The sequence below is a fragment of the Schistocerca piceifrons genome, chromosome 1, assembly GCF_021461385.2.
Source record: "Schistocerca piceifrons isolate TAMUIC-IGC-003096 chromosome 1, iqSchPice1.1, whole genome shotgun sequence".
Taxonomy (NCBI): Eukaryota; Metazoa; Arthropoda; class Insecta; order Orthoptera; family Acrididae; genus Schistocerca; species Schistocerca piceifrons.
Window position 1 is genome coordinate 616735087 of NC_060138.1, and position 24208 is coordinate 616759294.

Here is a 24208-nt window from a genome sequence, read left to right on the forward strand (position 1 = left end):
TTACATTAATCTTTCTTTCCTTTAGGGGAGTGTGTTTTACCTAGAGCATTATGTACCTAGTCCACTCACTGATTTTAGGATCACATAAAGGAACGCGTACAAGCGACCGCCATAAGCAGTGTCCACCGTTTCCTACAGTTTTTCTTGTTGTCAGATTTGAGGTTCTGTTTTGCGATGCCTTTCTGAATACTTCGCTTTGTGCAAAGTGTTGGATATCATATTAAAATTGTTGAGAATATGTTGTTACTTCTTCATTTACAGAATTTTATGGTGACTAAAATGCTATATATTTAGTTTCTTGAAGTCAAGGTCTTTTGTCATGGAACATATGATACAGTATAACTCAATTTCCTTAACGTCTTAACAATCTTCGTTGATATTGGGAGTTTATCTTAGTTTCCAATAGCTTCTATTTCACAGTGTATTTAATATTTAACTGGATTTTGATAAGGTAAAAAATGAGAGAGATTTGGCTTCGCACGTAGGCTTAAGAATTGGTTGTTCTTCCTGCGAACTACTCGCGACTCGAACAGGGAAAGAAAGAAGTGGCAGCTGCACACGAAGTGCCCTCCACCACACACCATGCTCCATTGTCATCCATTTCCGAGCTACATTGAAATGTGAGTCTACAACTCATCGGGGAATGACAGTGGTAAGCGAAGTACGCTTTTCCACACCCCAGGAAAGAAAACCAATTAATATTGCATTGTCATGAAGTCAGTTATGTTCAAAATTTCAAGTCTCTAACTCATGAGAAAGTCAATTTAAAATCAGTTGCAAAATTTGTGCCCATCAGGAAGGGAAGAAAATGACGACATAGCAATGTGTAGAAAATCTATGTAAAAATGTCTAGAAATTACAGCACAGATCAACTGATACAACAATACGGATTGGGAAACTGATTCTTCTGTCACTCACTCGTGGAATAACATCACACTCATGAATTAAAACACATTAAAATTCAAAATGGGTATTGGAGTAAGTTAGTTGTGTTTCTCATTTTTACAGTAGGTTTTAGCTATGGCAGCTACTTAATGGAATCTAACGCAACATTTCACCTGTACGCAAATACAAACGTCGTTTGTCACCCACAAATTAAGCTGCCTTCTGTAACGATTGCATTCCGCCCTAAATAGCTGCACTGTCCGGCGAGCAGGCATGGCGATGGCTTTTCAGTTACGACGGGAGGAGCGGTAATATTTTACGTGCGATTGCGGTGACGTATTAGCGCAGCCGTTATTAACATCCTATTAACCCCACAGAGCTATATATCAGCGGCTTCCAAAATCGCGTCACGACAACGTGCGCGCGCGTGTGTTTGTGTACGTGTGTATGTGTTTACGACCAGCGCAGGTGCTAATAAATACCAGCGGCGGTACCAAGGCGGGCGGCGGTGTGCTCCGCCCTGGCCTGGCCGCTAATAACGCCCAGAGAGATACAGCCGGCGGCCTCCAAACCTCTGTCGCGGACATAGTGGCACTCCGCCATCACCACTGCTGACACCAGCAAACAGTGGAGTCCTCAGTGCATCCAATGAAGACGTTTCTACAAGTAGGAATTTTATGGCCAAAACTCCATTTAGTTTTCTGCGCACATCCTTTGTTGATCATTGTTGAAGTTTGGACGACGATTCTCACATACTGCTATATAGAATTCTATATAGAATAATTGATGAAATTACATGAGAAAGAAAAGAGCCTTTTACATCCCTCCCCTCCCCCCCCCCCCCCCCACAACGTGCGGAGTGGCCGCGCGGTCTAGGGCGCCATGCCACCACAGATTGCACGTCCCCTCCCGCCGGAGGTTCGGAATTCGACTCCTCCCTCGGCATGGGTGTTGTGACCGTACGTCATATAAATATTGAGTTTTTATCGGTTGTAAACATTGAACAATATTGTCAAGTGTTAAGGGTGAACTAAAAATTGTTTGAAAACCGTTAAATATTTCATAAACGTAATTATTATAAAAGATGCAGCTAATGTTCTTGAAACAACTGATATGCAGCGATAATGTAAAAGTAGCATCTTTATTTAAAACATGTCTATGAAAATAAAAAAGGATCGTGAAGAGACGCTATTGTACGGCCGAGGAGGAAGGACGTACTTTATGGTACACACGCTGTTTTGTTTCGCGATACGGAAGGCAGCCACTGAGCGGCTACACGTATTTTATGTCTAAGTTATTCGGTATTCTGCTAAGATAAACGAATTATTGTTATCACAAAATTAATTTCATTATAATAGTTGTCGCCTGAAATGGTCGCAGCGGCTAATTATTTTTAATAAGCATTTTTTCAGTAATTTGCGCTGCGGGGAAGCTCATCTTCCGATGCAGCCTCTGGTCGGCCATTACGCGCCGAAGTATTGATTTGTTTTTCAAAATGTTAACAGAAATTGTAAATGCGAGAGATTTCGTTGTAAGAACCTTTCTAAATTGCAACAGATAATTAATTTACGTTAAATTTCATTTTTTAAATTGTACAGATACCATGAGTTCAGTAAGTTTTATCTTGGGCGCTCCACGACAACAATCGAAATTCTCTCGAGCCTTGCTTTGCAATCAGTAAATAGAAATTAACAAAATTACATTCAATTCAGTTAACGGCAACTGTATTTTAGTTATCACGTCCAAAATCCAAAGTTGGTACATGAATAACAGCGGCCTTTCAAGAACCCGTTTCATATTTACTTATGCGCGTAAGTAAAAGTGATAAGAAAAGATAATATCGCTGAGAGAAAGAATCATGCTTTGACAGAAGAAAAATTCAACCGATAAATTAACGTAACAGTGTGTATGCTGTCCTTAGCGTAGGTTACTTTAAGTTAGTTTAAGTCGTGTCTAAGTCTAGGGACCGATGACCTCAGCAGTCTGGTCACATACATTTGAACATCATTTGAATTGAACCTCCCCCCCCCCCCCCCAACTCACAGTTTCATTTCACTTCTCTCTCTAACTCACACTCCATCATACTGCTGTATACTTGTATCCACTCGTCATTATTTCCCCCTCTCCTAAAAAAAAAAATCCCTTCATCGCTATTCCTCCTCTACTCTTACACATTACATATTACACAGAAACATAATTAAGTAGAATTACACACGTACAATAATCTACATTTCTTAAAAACAGTAGTGGGTCATAGACAAAGTAGTGGGAAGGTTTATTGGCAACACTACAAAACACAAACAATACCACACACTTGAAGTACAAAAAAATAAAAAAACAGAATACAGGGGTGTGCAAATGGCTCTGAGCACTATGGAACTTAACATCTATGGTCATCAGTCCCCTAGAACTTAGAACTACTTAAACCTAACTAACCTAAGGACATCACACAGCACCCAGTCATCACGAGGCAGAGAAAATCCCTGACCCCGCCGGGAATCGAACCCGGGAACCCAGGCGAGGGAAGCGAGAACGTTACCGCAGGGGGTGTGCATAAAAATGTTTTGTAAAATACATAATAAATGCATAGTGCTGCAGAACATCTAAAAATTAGACCAGAATTATCAGGGTCTAACACAGAAAAACAACGATGTGCTAGTAGACGGCATTTCCCGATGTAAATGAGAAAACAGCCGTAAAATCGCCGTAAGTACAAATCGACCTGTTTTTCGATCTCAAAACAAATGTAAGTAACTTAATTACATACCACTCATGATGGTTTACTTCAACAAAGCGAAACGCGTCTCATGAAAAATCACGCATTTTTGTAGTTGCAACGACAGAACAAAAATACCTTCAGGAATGCTAAATACCGTCTTTTTTTTTTGGTCGTAGTAGCACTTGCAACCTACGTCCTCAATTATTTGCTTGACGTATTCCATTCTCTGACTTCCTCTACAGTTTTTGCCCTCTACAGCTCCCTCTAGTACCATAGAAGTCATTCCCTCATGTCTTAGCAGATGTCCTATCATCCTGTCCCTTCTCCTTATCAGTGTTTTCCACATATTCCTTTCCTCTCCGATTCTGCGTAGAACCTACTCATTCCTTACCTTATCAGTCCACCTAATTTTCAACATTCGTCTATAGCACCACATCTCAAATGCTTCGATTCTCTTCTGTTCCAGTTTTCCAACAGTCCATGTTTCACTAGCATACAATGCAGTACTCCAGACGAACATCCTCAGAAATTTCTTCCTCAAATTAAGGCCGGTATTTGATATTCGTAGACTTCTCTTGGCTAGAAATGCCTTTTTTGCCATAGCGAGTCTGCTTTTGATGTCCTCCTTGCTCCGTCCGTCATTGGTTATTTTACTGCCTAGGTAGCAGACTGCCTTAACTGCATTGACTTTGTGACCATCAATCCTGATGTTAAGTTTCTCGCTTTTCTCATTTCTACTACTTCTCATTACCTTCGGCTTTCTCCGATTTACTCTCAGACCATACTGTGTACTCATTAGACTGTTCATTCCGTTCAGCAGATCATTTAATTCTTCTTCACTTTCACTCAGGATAGCAATGTCATCAGCGAATCGTATCATTGATATCCTTTCACCTTGTATTTTAATTCCACTCCTGAACCTTTCTTTTATTTCCATCATTGCTTCCTCGATATATAGATTGAAGAGTAGGGGCGAAAGCCTTGTCTTACACCCTTCTTAATACGAGCACTTCGTTCTTGATCGTCCACTCTTATTATTCCCTCTTGGTTGTTGTACATATTGTATATGACCCGTCTCTCCCTATAGCTTACCCCTACTTCTTTCAGAATCTCGAACAGCTTGCACCATTTTATATCGTCGAACGCTTTTTCCAGGTCGACAAATCCTATGAAAGTGTCTTGATTTCTCTTTAGCCTTGCTTCCATTATTAGCCGTAACGTCAGAACTGCCTCTGTCGTCCCTTTACTTTTCCTAAAGCCAAACTGATCGTCACCTAGCGCATTCTCAATTTTCTTTTCCATTCTTCTGTATATTATTCTTGTAAGCAGCTTCGATGCATGAGCTGTTAAGCTGATTGTGCGATAATTCTCGCACTTGTCAGCTCTTGCGTCTTCGGAATTGTGTGGATGATGCTTTTCTGAAAGTCAGATGGTATGTCGCCAGACTCATATATTCTACACACCAACGTGAATAGTCGTTTTGTTGCCACTTCCCCCAATGATTTTAGAAATTCTGATGGAATGTTATCTATCCATTCTGCCTTATTTGACCGTAAGTGCTCCAAAGCTCTTTTAAATTCCGATTCTAATACTGGATCCCCTACCTCTTCTAAATCGACTCCTGTTTCTTCTTCTATCACATCAGACAAATCTTCACCCTCATAGAGGCTTTCAATGTATTCTTTCCACCTATCTGCTCTCTCCTCTGCATTTAACAGTGGAATTCCCGTTGCACTCTTAACGTTACCACCGTTGCTTTTAATGTCACCAAAGGTTGTTTTGACTTTCCTGTATGCTGAGTCTGTCCTTCCGACAATCATATCTTTTTCGATGTCTTCACATTTTTCCTGCAGCCATTTCGTCTTAGCTTCCCTGCACTTCCTATTTATTTCATTCCTCAGCGACTTGTATTTCTGTATTCCTGATTTTCCCGGAACATGTTTGTACTTCCTCCTTTCATCAACCAACTGAAGTATATCTTCTGTTACCCATGGTTTCTTCGCAGCTACCTTCTTTGTACCTATGTTTTCCTTCCCAACTTCTGTGATTGCCCATTTTAGAGATGTCCATTCCTCTTCAACTGTACTGCCTACTGCGCTATTCCTTATTGCTGTATCTATAGCGTTAGAGAACTTCAAACGTATCTCGTCATTCCTTAGTACTTCCGTATCCCACTTCTTCGCGTATTGATTCTTCCTGGCTAATGTCTTGAACTTCAGCCTACTCTTCATCACTACTATATTGTGATCTGAGTCTATATCTGCTCCTGGGTACGATTTAGAATCCAGTATCCGATTTCCGAATCTCTGTCTTACCAGGATGTAATCTAATTGAAATCTTCCCGTATCTCCCGGCCTTTTCCAAGTATACCTCCTCCTCTTGTGATTCCTGAACAGGGTATTCGCTATTACTAGCTGAAACTTGTTACAGAACTCAATTAGTCTTTCTCCTCTTTCATTCCTTGTCCCAAGTCCATATTCTCCTGTAAACTTTTCATCTACTCCTTTCCCTACAACTGCATTCCAGTCGCCCATGACTATTAGATTTTCGTCCCCCTTTACATACTGCATTACCCTTTCAATATCCTCATACACTTTCTCTATCTGTTCATCTTCAGCTTGCGACGTCGGCATGTATACCTGAACTATCGTTGTCGGTGTTGGTCTGCTGTCGATTCTGATTAGAACAACCCAGTCACTGAACTGTTCACAGTAACACACCCTCTGCCCTACCTTCCTATCCATAACGAATCCTACACCTGTTATACCATTTTCTGCTGCTGTTGATATTACCCGATACTCATCTGACCTGAAATCCTTGTCTTCCTTCCACTTCACTTCACTGACCCCTACTATATCTAGATTGAGCCTTTGCATTTCCCTTTTCAGATTTTCTAGTTTTCCTACCACGTTCAAGCTTCTGACATTCCACGCCCCGACTCGTAGAACGTTATTCTTTCGCAGATTATTCAATCTTTTTCTCATGGTAACCTCCCCCTTGGCAGTCCCTTCCCGGAGATCCGAATGGGGGACTGTTCCGGAATCTTTTGCCAATGGAGAGATCATCATGACACTTCTTCAATTACAGGCCACATGTCCTGTGGATACACGTTACGTGTCTTTAATGCAGTGGTTTCCATTGCCTTCTGTATCCTCATGTCGTTGATCATTGCTGATTCTTTCGCCTTTAGGGGCAATTTCCCACCACTAGGACATGAGAGTGCCCTGAACCTCTATCCGCTTCTCCGCCCTCTTTGACAACGCCGTTGGCAGAATGAGGCTGACTTCTTATTCCGGAAATTTTCGGCCGCCAATGCTGATTATTTATGAAAATTTAGGCAGTGGCGGGGATCGAACCCGGGACCGAAGACGTTTTGATTATGAATCAAAGACGCTACCCCTAGACCACGGGAACTTACCAATTACCGTCTATAGCCAGCTATAATCTCGTTATTGGACAGGAAATGTTTTCCAGCTAAAAGATCATTTATATGCACTAATAGTTGGGAAGATAGGAGGGAATATAACACACTGTAAGAAAAAAACGACGCATCAGAAAGGAATGATCCGAATGAGACAAATCGGTAGATGTGATGTACATGTTGTTGTTGTTGTTCTGGTCTTCAGTCCTGAGACTGGTTTGATGCAGGTCTCCATGCTACTCTATCCTGTGCAAGCTTTTTCATCTCCCAGTACCTACTGCAACCTACATCCTTCTGAATCTGCTTAGTGTATTCATCTCTTGGTCTCCCTCTACGATTTTTACCCTCTACGCTGCCCTCCAATACAAAATTGGTGATCCCTTGATGCCTCAGAACATGTCCTACCAACCGATCCCTTCTTCTGGTCAAGTTGTGCCACAAACTTCTCTTCTCCGCAATCCTATTCAATACTTCCTCATTAGTTATGTGATCTACCCATCTAATCTTCAGCGTTCTTCTGTAGCACCACATTTCGAAAGCTTCTATTCTCTTCTTGTCCAAACTATTTATCGTCCATGTTTCACTTCCATACATGGCTACACTACATACGAATACTTTCAGAAATGACTTCCTGACACTTAAATCAATACTGGATGTTAACAAATTTCTCTTCTTCAGAAACGCTTTCCTTGCCATTGCCAGCCTACATTTTATATCCTCTCTACTTCGACCATCATCAGTTATTTTGCTCCCCAAATAGCAAAACTCCTTTACTACTTTAAGTGCCTCATTTCCTAATCTAATTCCCTCAGCATCACCCGACTTAATTAGACAACATTCCATTATCCTTGTTTTGCTTTTGTTGATGTTCATCTTATATCCTCCTTTCAAGACACTGTCCATTCCATTCAACTGCTCTTGCAAGTCCTTTGCTGTCTCTGACAGAATTACAATGTCATCGGCGAACCTCAAAGTTTTTATTTCTTCTCCATGAATTTTAATACCTACTCCGAATTTTTCTTTTGTTTCCTTTACTGCTTGCTCAATATACAGATTGAACAACATCGGGGAGAGGCTACAACCCTGTCTTACTCCCTTCCCAACCACTGCTTCCCTTTCATGTCCCTCGACTCTTATAACTGCCATCTGGTTTCTGTACAAATTGTAAATAGCCTTTCGCTCCCTGTATTTTACCCCTGCCACCTTTAGAATTTGAAAGAGAGTATTCCAGTCAACATTGTCAAAAGCTTTCTCTAAGTCTACAAATGCTAGAAACGTAGGTTTGCCTTTCCTTAATCTTTCTTCTAAGATAAGTCGTAAGGTCAGTATTGCCTCACGTGTTCCAGTGTTTCTACGGAATCCAAACTGATCTTCCCCGAGGTTGGCTTCTACTAGTTTTACCATTCGTCTGTAAAGAATTCGTGTTAGTATTTTGCAGCTGTGACTTATTAAGCTGATAGTTCGGTAATTTTCACATCTGTCAACACCTGCTTTCTTTGGGATTGGAATTATTATATTCTTCTTGAAGTCTGAGGGTATTTCGCTGTTTCATACATCTTGCTCACCAGATGGTAGAGTTTTGTCAGGACTGGCTCTCCCACGGCCGTCAGTAGTTCCAATGGAATATTGTCTACTCCGGGGGCCTTGTTTCGACTCAGGTCTTTCAGTGCTCTGTCAAACTCTTCACGCAGTATCATATCTCCCATTTCATCTTCATCTACATCCTCTTCCATTTCCATAATATTGTCCTCAAGTACATCGCCCTTGTATAGACCCTCTATATACTCCTTCCACCTTTCTGCTTTCCCTTCTTTGCTTAGAACTGGGTTTCCATCTGAGCTCTTGATATTCATACAAGTTGTTCTCTTATCTCCAAAGGTCTCTTTAATTTTCCTGTAGGCGGTATCTATCTTACCCCTAGTGAGATAGGCCTCTACATCCTTACATTTGTCCTCTAGCCATCCCTGCTTAGCCATTTTGCACTTCCTGTCGATCTCATTTTTGAGACGTTTGTATTCCTTTTTGCCTGTTTCACTTACTGGATTTTTATATTTTCTCCTTTCATCAATTAAGTTCAATATTTCTTCTGTTACCCAAGGATTTCTACTAGCCCTCGTCTTTTTACCTACTTGCCTTCACTACTTCATCCCTCAAAGCTACCCATTCTTCTTCTACTGTATTTATTTCCCCCATTCCTCGCAATTGCTCCCTTATGCTCTCCCTGAATCTCTGTACAACCTCTGGTTCTTTTAGTTTATCCAGGTCCCATCTCCTTAAATTCCCACCTTTTTGCAGTTTCTTCAGTTTTAATCTACAGGTCATAACCAATAGATTGTGGTCAGAGTCCACATCTGCCCCTGGAAATGTCTTACAATTTAAAACCTGGTTCCTAAATCTCTGTCTTACCATTATATAATATATTTGATACCTTTTAGTATCTCCAGGGTTCTTCCATGTATACAACCTTCTTTCATGATTCTTAAACCAAGTGTTAGTTATGATTATGTTGTGCTCTGTGCAAAATTCGACCAGGCGGATTTCTCTTTCATTTCTGTCCCCCAATCCATATTCACCTACTATGTTTCCTTCTCTCCCTACACTTGAATTCCAGTCACCCATGACTATTAAATTTTCGTCTCCCTTCACTACCTGCTTAATTTCTTTTATTTCATCATACATTTTTTCAATTTCTTCGTCATCTGCAGAGCTAGTTGGCATATAAACTTGTACTACTGTAGTAGGCATGGGCTTCGTATCTATCTTGGCCACAATAATGCGTTCACTATGCTGTTTGTAGTAGCTTACCCGCATTCCTATTTTCCTATTCATTATTAAACCTACTCCTGTATTACCCCTATTTGATTTTGTGTTTATAATCCTGTAGTCACCTGACCAGAAGTCTTGTTCCTCCTCCCACCGAACTTCACTAATTCCCACTATATCTAACTTCAACCTATCCATTTCCCTTTTTAAATTTTCTAACCTACCTGCCCGATTAAGGGATCTGACATTCCACGCTCCGATCCGTAGAACGCCAGTTTTCTTTCTCCTGATAACGACATCCTCTTGAGTAGTCCCCGCCCGGAGATCTGAATGGGGGACTATTTTACCTCCGGAATATTTTACCCAAGAGGACGCCATCATCATGTAATCATACAGTAAAGCTGCATGCCCTCGGGAAAAATTACGGCTGTAGTTTCCCCTTGCTTTCAGCCGTTCGCAGTACCAGCACAGCAAGGCCGTTTTGGTTATTGTTACAAGGCCAGATCAGTCAATCTTCCAGACTGTTGCCCTTGCAACTACTGAAAAGGCTGCTGCCCCTCTTCAGGAACCACACGTTTGTCTGGCCTCTCAACAGATACCCCTCCGTTGTGGTTGCACCTACGGTGCGGCTATCTGTATCGCTGAGGCACGCAAGCCTCCCCACCAACGGCAAGGTCCATGGTTCATGGGGGGGGGGGGGGGGGGTTATGTACATATACACGCAGATAAATCATTACAGTTCCAGAAAAATTAGATTGGTTGTTGAAGAGCAGGATCTTCACAATTTGAGGAAGTCAATAAAGTGATATTCCATATGCCCTTAGGCAAGCAGTTATTCGAATCGGAAACGACTGACAGAGTTTTTAGAAGTCGTCTTGGGAGATATCGTGCAAAATTCTGTCGAATTGGCGCATTAGATACTCGAAATCCTAAGCTGGTTGTAGGGTCCCACCCATAATGCTCCAAATGTTCGCAACTGGGGAGAGATCCCGGTAGATTGCTGGCCTAGGTAGCGTTTGGCAAGCACGAAGACAATCAGTAGAATCTCTCGTTGTGGGCGGGCGGGCATTGTCATGCTGAAATATGAGCCCAGGAGGACTAGTCATGACGGGCAACAAAACGGGGCGTTGAATACTGTCGACGTAGATCTGTGGCGTAAAGGTACCCGGATGACAACCACAGGGATTCTCCCATGAACTCAAATGGCACCCTGGACCATCACTTCTGGTTGTCGGGGCACGTGGCGGCCGACAGTCAGGTTTATATTCCACTACTGTACGGCGCGTTTCCAAACACGTCTTCGCGGCCCACAGTGGCTCAGCTCGAAGTGCGACTCGTCAGTTAATACAGTTCTACTCTAGTCAATGAGATTCTAGGACGAAGACGTGTTTGGTGACGCCCCAGACCGCAGTTCGATACCAACCTGATTGTCACCATACGGACCAAAAACCCGGAGTGATAGTGTAGAGTGCCATTTCGTTTTATAGCAAGACCCCTCTGTCACCCGCGGCACCCTTGCAGGACAGCAGTAAGTTGACGATATTCTATTTCCCGTTTTGTTTCCCCCTCATGACAAGCCTCCTGGGTTTTCATTTCAGCAAGATAATGTCAGCCCGCACACGACTAGAGTCTGCTTGTCTTTGCGCTTGCCAGATCCTAAGCTGTCACCGGATCTCTCACCAACTGGGAACATTAGGAGCATTAAGTGGCAGGGGTCCCAAGAAGATCGCTATTTTGACGATACAAGGCGTCAATCCGACAGAATTTGGCACGATATCTGTCAGGAGGACATCCTGCAATTCTGTCAGTTAATGCCAAGCCGAATAACTGATTCATAAGGGGCAGAGGTGGACCAACGTGATATTGACTTGCTCAATGTGCGAGGCTTTTTCTCTTTAATAAACCACCGAATTTTTTATGACAATGTAATCATTTTTTCGTGTGTACATGCACATTGCGTCTATCGATTTCCGTCCCATTCGGATAATTCCTTCGCAGCGCATCTGATTCTCTTTTCCTTTTTTTATGATATGTATGATGACTATAGTAAATGTTGCAACTGTTTGTACCCTAGATTCAGGCATTTTCCCACGGGTGAACTCTCCTGATATTTTCCTTCTGCTGTCACAGAGGCGTCAGACCTAGCAAAGAAAACAGAAATAAATGAGAAAAAAAATTTTTTGTCTCCTTTCAGCTCCATCTACTTTTCCCAGAGATGTTCAATAGCTTCGATACCCTTTTGTAGTGAAAACAGTCGAGCTCCGCAGTATAGCCGCGAACTGCAGCCTGCACCTCTTCATTTTTGATTAATCTCTTACCACCAAGCAATTGCTTCTTGTTCGTAAACACAAAATAATGAGAGGAGTTTAAATCTGGCGAAGATGGTACATGAGGAAATACTTCGAACTTCCAAATTGGTTCAAATGGCTCTGAGCACTATGGGTCTTAACATCTGAGGTCATCAGTCCCCTAGACTGAGAACTACTTAAACCTAACTACCCTAAGGACAGCACACACATCCATGGCCGAAGTAGGATTCAAACCTGCGACCGTAGCAACAGTGAAGTTCCGGACTGAAGCGCCTAGAACGGCGCGGTCACAACGGTCGGCACTTCGAACTTTATATCATTGATTTTGAGCATGGCGATAAGGGATGTGTTAATTGTTGCATAGTCATCATGAAACAAGACTTCCTTTTCCCAAGCCGGCCGCTGGTGGCCGAGCGTTTCTAGGCGCTACAGTCTGGAACCGCGCGACCGCTACGGTCGCGGGTTCAAATCCTGCCTCGGGCATGGATGTGTGTGTTGTCCTTAGGTTAGTTAGGTTTAAGTAGTTGTAAGTTCTAGGGGACTTATGACCTCAGCAGTTGAGTCCCATAGTGCTCAGAGCCATTTGAACCATTTTGAACCTTTTCCCAAATGCAGCCGTTTTTTCTTCATTTCACCAACCAAAAGCTGTAATAAATTCGCATAATAGTCACCATTGATTGATTTCCTTTTGGAAGATCCTATCCAAGCACCTAATCGACGACGTACTTCTTGACGGAAGTGGAGAGTGAGATCGGCCTCCCGTTTTTATATTTGTTGATCTGTAAAAGGCCTCACAGTGCTCTTGGGCATTAGATGTTACAGGAAATTTCCAAACGTAAATAAATATTATCTAAACGCCGCTTCATAAGACCACAAAGCCCAAAAGGAAGTTGCTCTGACCACTGTGTTCGTGCGCATTCCGTATCAGTGGCAGTAAGAGCTTGCGATCAGATCTATATTTCCTCAGGGAAACGGCTATGAAGATCTTTCTTTTGTGTGTAAACTAACCGACCACGCGGGTAGAACCCTTGAGAAGAATGTTTTAAGGAATACCAACACTGGATAAGACTCCTTCTGACCTCCAACGTTCGTGGCTGACCTCCTCCACAATGCGGGAATGTAAGAAGAAAGGTATGGGTGTGGGAGAGTACATATCGGTGAAACTGGGAGAACAGTAAAACGACATGTTAAAGACCACGAACGGGACACACGTTTACGACGGAAAATAAAATCAAGGGTACCGGAGCGTCAATAAGAATATAAGCAGGTTACGAATTTTAACACATACACGTGCTAGCTAGAGAAAGTTACTTTTAAATACGGAAATTCCGTGAAGCAGCTGAAATGTCGAAGAATGAGTGCAATTTCAATGGAGACGCCGACTACAAGCTTCCGTCTTTATGGCTACCCGCTATCACGGAAGTAAACACAGGAGTGTCGAACTGTGAACATAAACAGCTACCAGGAAACGACCAGTAACTCCATTTCTCCAAAAAAAAGTGTGGGAGAATAAGACTGTCTACAGTGACCAGTCATCCAGGGAGACCAATCAAATCCTCAGGAGATCCCAGCAGAGGAATATAAACGTTGAGCAGTGAGGAATTTTGAAAAGGAATGTCATACAGTCTAACGACTCGTTAATTGCTAGGACGCTGCTTCAGTCACTTTTGTATGTGTAACAGTGCTAGGTGTTTAGATCGTAATTGCATCATCGTCAGGTGTATTATGATACCTTCACACCGTTGAATTTGTCTGTGACACACACAAATGCTTCCTATTTTCACAAAATGTCGAGATTGTAATCGCGGTAAATATTTCTAACTACCGTATGCAGAATGAGTACTTTCAATAATTACAATAAGGCAGTGGGCGCAATCCTCAACAAAATTCTAAATCCTCATGGCCGCAACTACTATCCGGCCTCACTACGGCGCAACCCCACCCGGTGAGCGCGTGATGTACCTCGCGTGAAGCTATGGATTAACAAGGTTGCGTCTAGGAAGGAAGGTGTCCACTTATTGTTTATGATGGGTGGACATTGTCCGCTTTCACGGCAAACTAACAAATCCACATTATGTGGACATCTTGCAGACCATTTGCATTCGCTTTCTTCTTTAGAGAACCCGGCTGTAGGTATTTCAGCAGGACAAGGATATTTCACTCCTCTTTGGATGCATGCAGCTGATTTGCTGAACAGTGAATTCGCGACCATAGCTCCCCTGCTGCACCCCTCTCACCCTAATGCTATTAACAGATCGTAGCTCATTCGAAAATTTCTGGAAAGCGAGCGATACGCGTGTACCTTCAATGAACCAAATGCACAAGAAAAATTCGGGTATCACTACAGAACACATGGATCAACATCTGTCCGCAACGATTCAATAAGCACGTAGTGATGTACGTCTCGATGGTTTACTGCACTCTTTGGATGCATGCAGCTGATTTGCTGAACAGTGAATTCGCGACCATAGCTCCCCTGCTGCACCCCTCTCACCCTAATGCTATTAACAGATCGTAGCTCATTCGAAAATTTCTGGAAAGCGAGCGATACGCGTGTACCTTCAATGAACCAAATGCACAAGAAAAATTCGGGTATCACTACAGAACACATGGATCAACATCTGTCCGCAACGATTCAATAAGCACGTAGTGATGTACGTCTCGATGGTTTACTGCAGGTTTTTGACCACCCACGGAACACCGGTTTGTTATTAACATCACATACAGAGACTTCTCATGAGTTTTGGCCATTCACCACAATGTGGCATCCTCACTGAGCTACAGACGCCACTTGTACCTCCAGTTTCGGCCTTCCAACATTTCCCTCTTGCTTCTCTTGACGGTGAGATAATCAGTGAACTATGCAAAGCCACTACTCGATGTTTTGTAATAATCTAGATCTACATGGATATTCTGTAAATCACACTTAAGTGCCTGGCACAGGGGTCAACGAACTAACTTCACAATATTTCTCCATTATTCCAATCTCGACTAGCGCGCGGAAAAAACGAACATCTATCTCTCTCCGTGCGAGGTCTGATTTCTCTTATTTTATTGTTGTGTTCGTTTCTCCCTATGTAGGTCGGCGTAAACAAAACATTTTTGCATTCGGAGGAGAAACTAGATGAGTGAAATTTCGTGAGAAGTTTCCGTCGCAACGAAACACGCCTTCGCTTTAATGATTTCCGCCCCAAATTCTGTATTATGTCCGTGACACTCTCACCGGTTTCTCTATAATAAAAAACGTTCTTTGAGTTTTCTTGATGTACTCTGTTATGCATATGTGCTAAGGATCCATCACTACGCAGCAGTATTCCAAAAGAGGATGGACAAGTGTAGTGTAGGCAGTCTCTTTAGTAAATCTGTTGCATCTTTTAAGTATTCAGGCAATATAACATCGTCTTTGGTTCGCCTTTCCCAAAACATTTTCTATGCGTTCTTTCGAATTTAAGTTGTTCGTAACTGTAATTCCTCGGTTTTCAGTTGAATTTACGACCTTTATATTTGATTGATTTGTCATGTAACCAAAGTTTAACGGATTCCTTTTAGCAGTCATGTGGATAACCTCACACTTTTCATTATTTAGGGTCAATTGCCAATTTTTGCAACGTATGGACATCTCTTCTAAATCGTTTTACAGTTGGTTTTGATCTTCTGATGACTTTACTAGAAGACAGAGTACAGCATCATTATCTAACAAGGCTGCTCAGATTGTCTCCTAAATCGTCTATGTAGATGAGCAACAGCAAAGGGCCTGTAACATTATCATGGGGAACGCCAGAAATCACTTTTGTTTCACGCAATGGTTTTCCATCAGTCACTACGAGTGTGACCTCTTTGAGAGGAAATCACGAATCCAGTCTCATAACTGAGCCGATATTCCATAAGCATGCAATTTCTCTAGAAGCCGTTTGTGTGGTGCAGGGTCAAAAGCCTTCTGGAAATCTGTAAGTACGGAATCGGTTTTAAATCCCTTGTAAATAGCAGGCAACATTTCATTATGTAAGGGGCATATTGTGTTTCACAGGAATGCTGTTTTCTAAATCCGTGTTGACTGTGTGTCAACAGACCGTTATTTTCGAGGTAATTCATAATATTCGGGCACAATATGTGATGCAAAATCGTGCTGCATATCGACGTTAATGATATGGGCCCGTAATTTAGTGGACTACTGCTACTACCTTTCGTCAGTACGATATGACCAGTGCAACTTTCTGGTCTTTGTGTACGGATCTTTCGTCGAGCGAAACGATAAATATGGAGCTAGGAATATAACTTGTATACAATCTGGACCGGAAGACTTGCTTTTATAAAGTGATTTGCTTCACTTCTCCGAGGCTATCTACCTCTAAGTTACTCATGTTGATGTTCTTGATACTAATTCCGGAATATTTACTTCATCGTATTTGGTGAACGAATATCTAAAGTAAATGATAATTAATTGAAACCCTCAGATGCCGACAGGTGTTGTTGATGTACCTCGATGGGGACAGCTGAAAATGTGTGCCCCGACTGGCTAACGTGCAAAGGATAAATCCATGCAGTCGCGCTATTCATCTGTGTCCTCGGTGGCTCAGATGCATAGAGCGTCTGCCATGTAAGCAAGAGATCCCGCGTTCGTGTCCCGGTCGGGACACACATTTTCAGCTGTCTCCATCGAGGTATATCGACAACACCTATCGGCAGCTGAGGGTTTCATTTAATTATCATTTACTCTAGAGAAGATGCACTGTTATCAATGGTATCTGTTCTTTCGAGAATAGTTACAATCTTCGAATATCTAAAGGCTGTGATCAATAACACTGCTTTGGCAGCGCTGTCATTCCCATTACTGTCCCAATGACTGTGTCCTACCGCAAGCCCATTTTATGTACGATCAGAATGTTTTTGGATTTTCTGCCAGGTTTAGAGGCAAAGTTTCGTTGTGGAAACTATAACAAGCATCTCGTATGGAAGACCGCGCTAAATTTGGAGCGTCTGTAAACGATCGCTAATCTTGGAAATTCTACAGTCTTTAAATTTAAATATAAATTTAATAAATAACAAATTAAATAATAAATTTAAATCTCGTGAACTCTCTCGTGAACTCCCTGCCTTGCTGCCTAACGGAGTCTTCCCGATGAGCCCTCCGCCAGATTCCATTTCATTCTGAAAACTGCAGTGCATTTGATTATAAACAATCTACTTTTTACCGTTTCTGTGTCGACTTTTCCCTTGTTAAACAGTCTCTGGTCCTGTGGCAGAAAGGGGAGATTCTTGACTCATATCCCAGTTCTACATCTACATCTACATCTACATGGTTACTCTGCAATTCACACTTAAGTGCCTGGCAGAGGGTTCATCGAACCATTTTCATACTACTTCTCTACCATTCCACTCTCGAACGACGCGTGTGAAACAGGAACACCTAAATCTTTCCGTTCGAGATCTGATTTCTCTTATTTTATTATGCTGATCATTCCTCCCTGTGTAGGTGGGTGTCAACGAAATATTTTCGCATTCGGAAGAGAAAGTTAGTGATTGATATTTCGTAAATAGATCTCGCCGCTTAGAAAACCGGCTTTGTTTCAGTGACACTCTCACCCCTACTGCGCGATAAACGAAACTAGCTGCCCTTCTTTGCACTTTTTTGATGTCCTCCGTGAATCCTACCTGGCAAGGATCCCACACCGCGCAGCAATATTCCAGCAGAGAACGGACAAGTGTAATGTAGGCAGTCTCTTCAGTGGGTTTGTCGTACCTTCTAAGTGTTCTGACAACAAAGCGTAGTCTTTGTTTCGCGTTCCCCACAATATTATCTTTGTGGTCTTTCTAATTTAAGTTGCTCATATTTGTAATTCCTAGGTATTTGGTCGGATTGACAGCCCATAGATTTGTGCGATTTATCGTATACCAAAAATTTATCAGATTTCTTCTAGTACCCATGTGGATGACCTCGCACGTTTCTTTGTTTAGCGCCAATTGCCACTTCTCGCACCATACAGAAATTCTCTCTAGATCATTTTGTAATTGGATGATTTTCTAGACGGTAAATGACAGCGTTATCTGCAAACAGTCTAAGGGGGCTGCTCAGATTATCACCTAGATCATTTATGTATATCAGGAACAGCAGAGGGCCTATGACACTACCTTGCGGAACGCCAGATATCACTTCTGTTCTACTCGACGATTTACCGTCCATCACTACGAACTGTGACCTCTCTGAGAGGAAATCACGAATCCAGTCACACAGCTGAGACGATACTCCATATGCGCGCAATTTGATTAATAGTCGCTCGTGAAGAATGGTATCAAAAGCCTTCTGGAAATCTAGGATTGTAGAATCTATCTGAGATCCCTTGTCGACAGCACTCATTACTTCATGGCAATAAAGAGCTTGTAAAACATGATGCTTCTGATGCTTACAAGACCTTTTGTCGCAGTTGTCACAAATTTTATACCGGTCAGACTGGCCGTTCTTTTAAAGTAAGATTCAAGGAGAATTTGCAGGCACATAACAAACCTGCTTTGGGAACGCATTTGGCAGAAACCGGGCACACTATTCGGAATATTGATTGTTGTATGTATATTATGCACAAGGGGGAAAAAGGTCGTGCTTTCGATTTGTTGGAGGAGTTGGAGATTTATAAGACCAAGAATCATGAGACCACAAGGGTGCCCAACGCCTACTTTGCTTTATTTGATATTACAGTACAATAAGCACTTTTTTCCTTTATTGTATGTCAATGCCCATCTGGGACGGGCTGGCAGCTGCATATGCGCTGCTCTTCAGCTGAAAGACACTAATTATGCAAAGGAAAACCTTTAGAATAACATACAGGAGAAAATATGGCAAACATTGATATAAAAAGGGGTAACAGTATGGAAGAGAACAGACAAAAAGGGGTCGACTGTAAAATAGAGAGAAAAACCGTTTAAAAGGTAGCGCACACCAAGAAACCACACACTGAGACAATTAAAGAACACAAGGCGAAATGTGTCCGGAGCATAGAAGTATCGACGGACGGTATAGCACAGAACAATCACTGACAGTAACACTATGTACAAGTCCAGTACACAATTAAAATCACAGCTCCTGATGCGCAGGAGAACAGCACCAAGCACAGCACTGACGTAGCACACTGATGACGATGAGCAAACAGTGGATCTGCCAGGGGCATGGAGAGGAGGGAGAAAGGAAGAAGAGCGGGAGGGGAGGAGAGAGGGGGTAAGTTGGGCAGGGGGCGCACCAAAGAGGGTCTGGGAGGGAAGGACGTTGGATGGAAACAGTCGAAGAGGGGGTACAGGGACTCAGAGGGGAAGGAGGCAAATCCACTCTGGAAGAAGGAAGGGAGAGAAAAAGGGGGATCCAGGGGGTGGGAGAGCAAGGCCAGGCTACAGTTGGAATGAAGGGTAGATGTCACAGTGAAGTTCAACATCCAGGAGGGGGAGCGCTGCAAATTTCCCTGATGAGGAGGTGGAGGTTGTGGAGGTGGAGAGAGGAAGGGATACACCAACAGGTGCATCAACAGTGGGGGGTTGAGAGGGAGGAGGAAACCAGTGGGGGGGGGGGGGATTAAACCTGTGCACAGAGTAAAGGATGCGGAGATGTTGGAGGAAAAGGAGAAGGTGAGGGAAGGGGATTAGGTCATACAGGAGTTGGGTGGGGGAAGGATGGTGGATATGGTAGGCAAGGTGGGATGCTTGACGTTCTAGGATTTGGAGGGCCTTATAATAAGTGAGGGGGAGGGCAGATATCCAGGCAACACTGCCCATTTTCAACAAGGGACATCGAACAGATGCACAGAACTATAGACCTATATCTCTAACGTCGATCAGTTGTAGGATTTTTGAACACGTATTATGTTCGAGTATAAAGACTTTTCTGGAGACTAGAAATCTATTCTGTTGGAATCAGCATGGGTTTCGAAAAAGACTATTGTGTGAAACCCAGCTCGCGCTATTCGTCCACAAGAATCAGAAGATCATAGGCCAGAGACCATGGTCCATGAAATGGCAATTGACTCTCAATGAAGACAAGTGTAATGTGCTGCGTGTACATAGAAAGAAAGATCATTTTTCATTTAGCTACAATATAGCATGTTAGCAACTGGAAGCAGTTAATTCCATAAATTATCTGGGAGTAGGCAATCGTCAGTAAAGCAGATGCCAGACTGAGATTCATTGGAAGATTGATAAGGAAATGCAGTCCGAAAACAAAGAAGTAGTTACAGCACACTTGTTCACCCACTGCTTGAATACTGCTCACCTGTGTGGGATCTATACCAGATAGGGTTGAAATAAGGGATGGAGAAGATCCAACGGAGAGCAGCGCACTTTGTTACAGAATCATTTAGTAATCGCGAAAGTGCTACAGAGATGGTAGATAAACTCCAGTGGAAGACTCTGTAAGAGAGACGCTCAGTACCTCAGTGTGAGCATTTGTTGAAGTTTCGAGAACATGCTTCACCGAGGAGTCAAGCTGTATACTGCTCCCTCCTATGTATATCTCGCGAAGAGGCCATAACGATAAAATCAGAGAGATTAGAGCCCACACAGAGGCATACCGACAACTTTTCTTTCCACGAAAAATAAGAGACTAGAATAGAAGGGCGAACCAATAGAGATGCTCAAGGTACCCTCCACCACACAACGTCAGGTGGCTTGTGGAGTATGGATATAGATGTAGATGTAGATGAGGTATTTGTAGGTGTGGAGGATGGTGGAAGGATGTAATCCCCATCTCCAGCCAGACAGGAGTTTCAGAAGGTGGAGGCGGGAATGCGCGTTCTGCTGGATGGTCAGGAGATGGGGGTCCAGGTGAGGTGACGGTCGAGGGTGAGGCCAAAGTATCTCAGGTTGAGGTGAGCTCGATGGGACTACCATAAATGGTGAGGTAGAACTTGTAGAGATGGAAGGAGCGGGTGGTGCGGCCTATGATGATTGCCTGGGTTTTGGAGGGGTTGATACGAAGAATTCACTGGCTACACCAAGTGGTGAACTGGTCAGGGTGGGTTTAGAGGGTGTGTTGGGACCATTGAAGGGTAGGATAGAGAGACAGGAAGGGGGTGTCATCAGCATATTGGAGGAGGTAGACAGGAAGGGGTGACTCAGGTATATCGGCAGTGTACAGAAGATAGAGGGGAGGGGAGAGGACGAAGCCCTGGGGGACGCCAGCACTGGGATAAAAGAGATGGGAGTTGATGTCATGGAGGGTGACATATGAAGGACAGTGAGAGAGGAAGGAAGCGACCAGATGTACAAAACTGATAGGCAGAGCATATGTTTGAAATTTGAAGAGGACACCTGGATGCCATATGTGGACCTAGGCCAATAAGTACTTCATGCCTCGCTTATTTATAGCTATTCTTTTTGCCGATTTATGTTGAGAACAGTATGCATTTGCCTTACTTTCATACATTCGTAACATTAATCTTTTAACTGATTGACCGTTAATATGTTCTATATACCTTTTACTGTGGGAGTCATATCAAGATGTATAAAAAGCTCTCTAGCAGTTAAGTTCTTACGATCACTATGTGCCTACATAACATTCTGGTGGTGGAGCCTACAGAAGGTGCTGATCATGATTCTGTCTTTTGTTCCATATGGTTATTTTAGCTTATAATAATTTTATCTTTCATATGTAATTTATAGGTTGATATAGGCAGTGTATTATTATACTTTTCCTTTAAACTATTTTATACATTGCTGTATTAGTCTTTTATTCACCGCTACTTTAACCAGCATCACTTCCTTCCCCTTACCCAATGTGGCTTACAGCCTTCCTTCTCAGTCAACCACCAGCTCCTTAACCTTACCAATTTTCTTTCCCTCTAACTTAACTCCAGTCACTCCGATATGTATGTTTCCCTTAACCTCCAGAGTGCCTACAACCATGTCTGGCGTCTCACATTCCTCTTCAAAGTCCATACCTATGCTTTCCCTATCAGTTTCGTCCTTCTTGTTGCTTCCTTCCTCTCCCATCATCCCTCCTATGTCACTATCCACAACTCCAGTTCCTTCCATCCCTTCACCAGCATGCCCAAAAGCTCCATCCTTTCCCCTGCCCCTCTTCTGACATGCCCAAACCTTCCCCACCTGTTCATCTTCTTCAATTTGCTGATGACACCTAGCCTCCAATTGTCTCAAGTACCTTCCAAGCCCACCTTGACCAGTTCACCACTTGGTGCAACCCGTGCTTCCTTCGTATCAACCCCTCCAAGACACAGGCGATCATTTAAGATCACACCACCTACTCGTTTCATCTCCATGATTTCAACCTAACCATTTATGTCTTTCCTATCCACCTCAATCCTGGCCTCAAATACCTTGGCCTCACCCTCGACGGCCGTCTCATCTAGACTCTCTATCACCTTAAAATCCTACATAAAGCACGCAATAGACTCCGCCTCCTGAAATTCCTGTCGGGCCTGACATGGGGACTGCATCCTTCCACCATCCTTCACACCTACAAATCCTTGATCCACCCCATTCTTTGTTATGCCAGTGTCACTTGGATTTCCCTCTCTCTCAGGTTCTATAAAGCCCTCCAAATCCTAGAATGCCATACACTGCACCTCACCTTCTGTATCTGCCCTCTGACCCCCCATGTGCATCCTCGATGACCTCATCCCCTTCCACCACCTTCTCCTTTTCCTTGAAGACATCCGCACCCTGTATATTGTCCGCCAACTCGATATCCCCCACCCCCTGGTGTCCCCATTTCTCTCCGCCCCTAGCCCATTGTCCTGCCTTTAATGTTGGGTCCCACCCTCTCCCCATCTCCAGACCCTCCACCTCCTTTCCCAATGCAACTTCCAGCGCTTACCCATCCCCTGACATCTACCCCCTCCTACCAACTCTAACCCCACCTTCCTCCTTCCTCCTCCTCAGGGCTCCATCTCCTCCCCATCCCTTCCCATATGTAGCTTTCCCTCTCCTACACCCCCTCCCTCTCCTATGCTCCCCTTCTGTGCTCTCCACTCCCTCCTGCCATGTCTTCCCTCTTCATCTCCCTCCCTACCACTTTTCCTCTTCCTCCCACCCTCCACCCCTCTTTTTGCCTCTTCTCCAACCTCCAGTCCCTCTGCAGGTCCCTACCAGTGGATTTATTCTTTGTGAGTGTTCTGTCATTTCCAGTGTTTTTTTTTCTTTTTTAGTGCTCACGCTGTGTGATTTTTATACTGTGGCTGACTTTTAACTTGTATTTGACTCTTGTGATTTTAGGTGCGCAACGAATTACCAGTTGTGTTCTTTTAACATTATGTCGACTTTGTAACAGTCCTCTGTGTGCATGTCCCCATATTAGTGTATAATTGAGCCCCCATCATCTCCATGTGCTGTGTTTTTTGTGTCCCCCTTTTATAACCCCCTTACTTTGTATGTATTCCCATTTCATATATGTCACACAACCGTTTGGATGCGGTGGACTATCCCCAAGGGGCAGGGGAATGAAATTGCAATAAAGAAAAAAAATTATTTTATCGTAATTAGTTTCTGAGGCAATTATCAAGTTATATGTCTGCTATATGTATTTTACTTACTGTATTTTTGTCATATTATGGTTCCTATGTAAATGAAAAATACATCTAAGCGAGGTCTATGAAGCATATAGGCATACGTATTTCTGATTGCAACTGCGCTTCAGTATGTTTTGTTCAGTAACGCCAGTTGCAAAGTGACTTTGTGTACGATGTGGCCTGTTTTTGCTTTGCTAAGTGTATTTCTATGTTTTGACGATGCCATTACGGCTTCATCACATTGGGGTAAAAGAGGTACGTTTTACCTTATATTATCTGTACATACCCAGTTTGTATCAGAGTTTATCGTGATAGGAAATACTGTATTGTTTTGAAAGACAGACTGCCCACTAGTTCTACTTTATATATATATATATATATATATATATATATATATATATATATATATATATATATATATATATATATACATATATATTGTAGATCTGAAGATGGCCATTACTGACTGAAACCGGTCATCGTTGAGGGACTTAATATTGTGATCAAATACTGGAAAAAAAACATTTGACTGTACCTGGTTCACTGTTTATATTCACGATATGTCGCAGCTTGTAAAATGAATTGCAGTTACTGAAAACGGTGGATATTG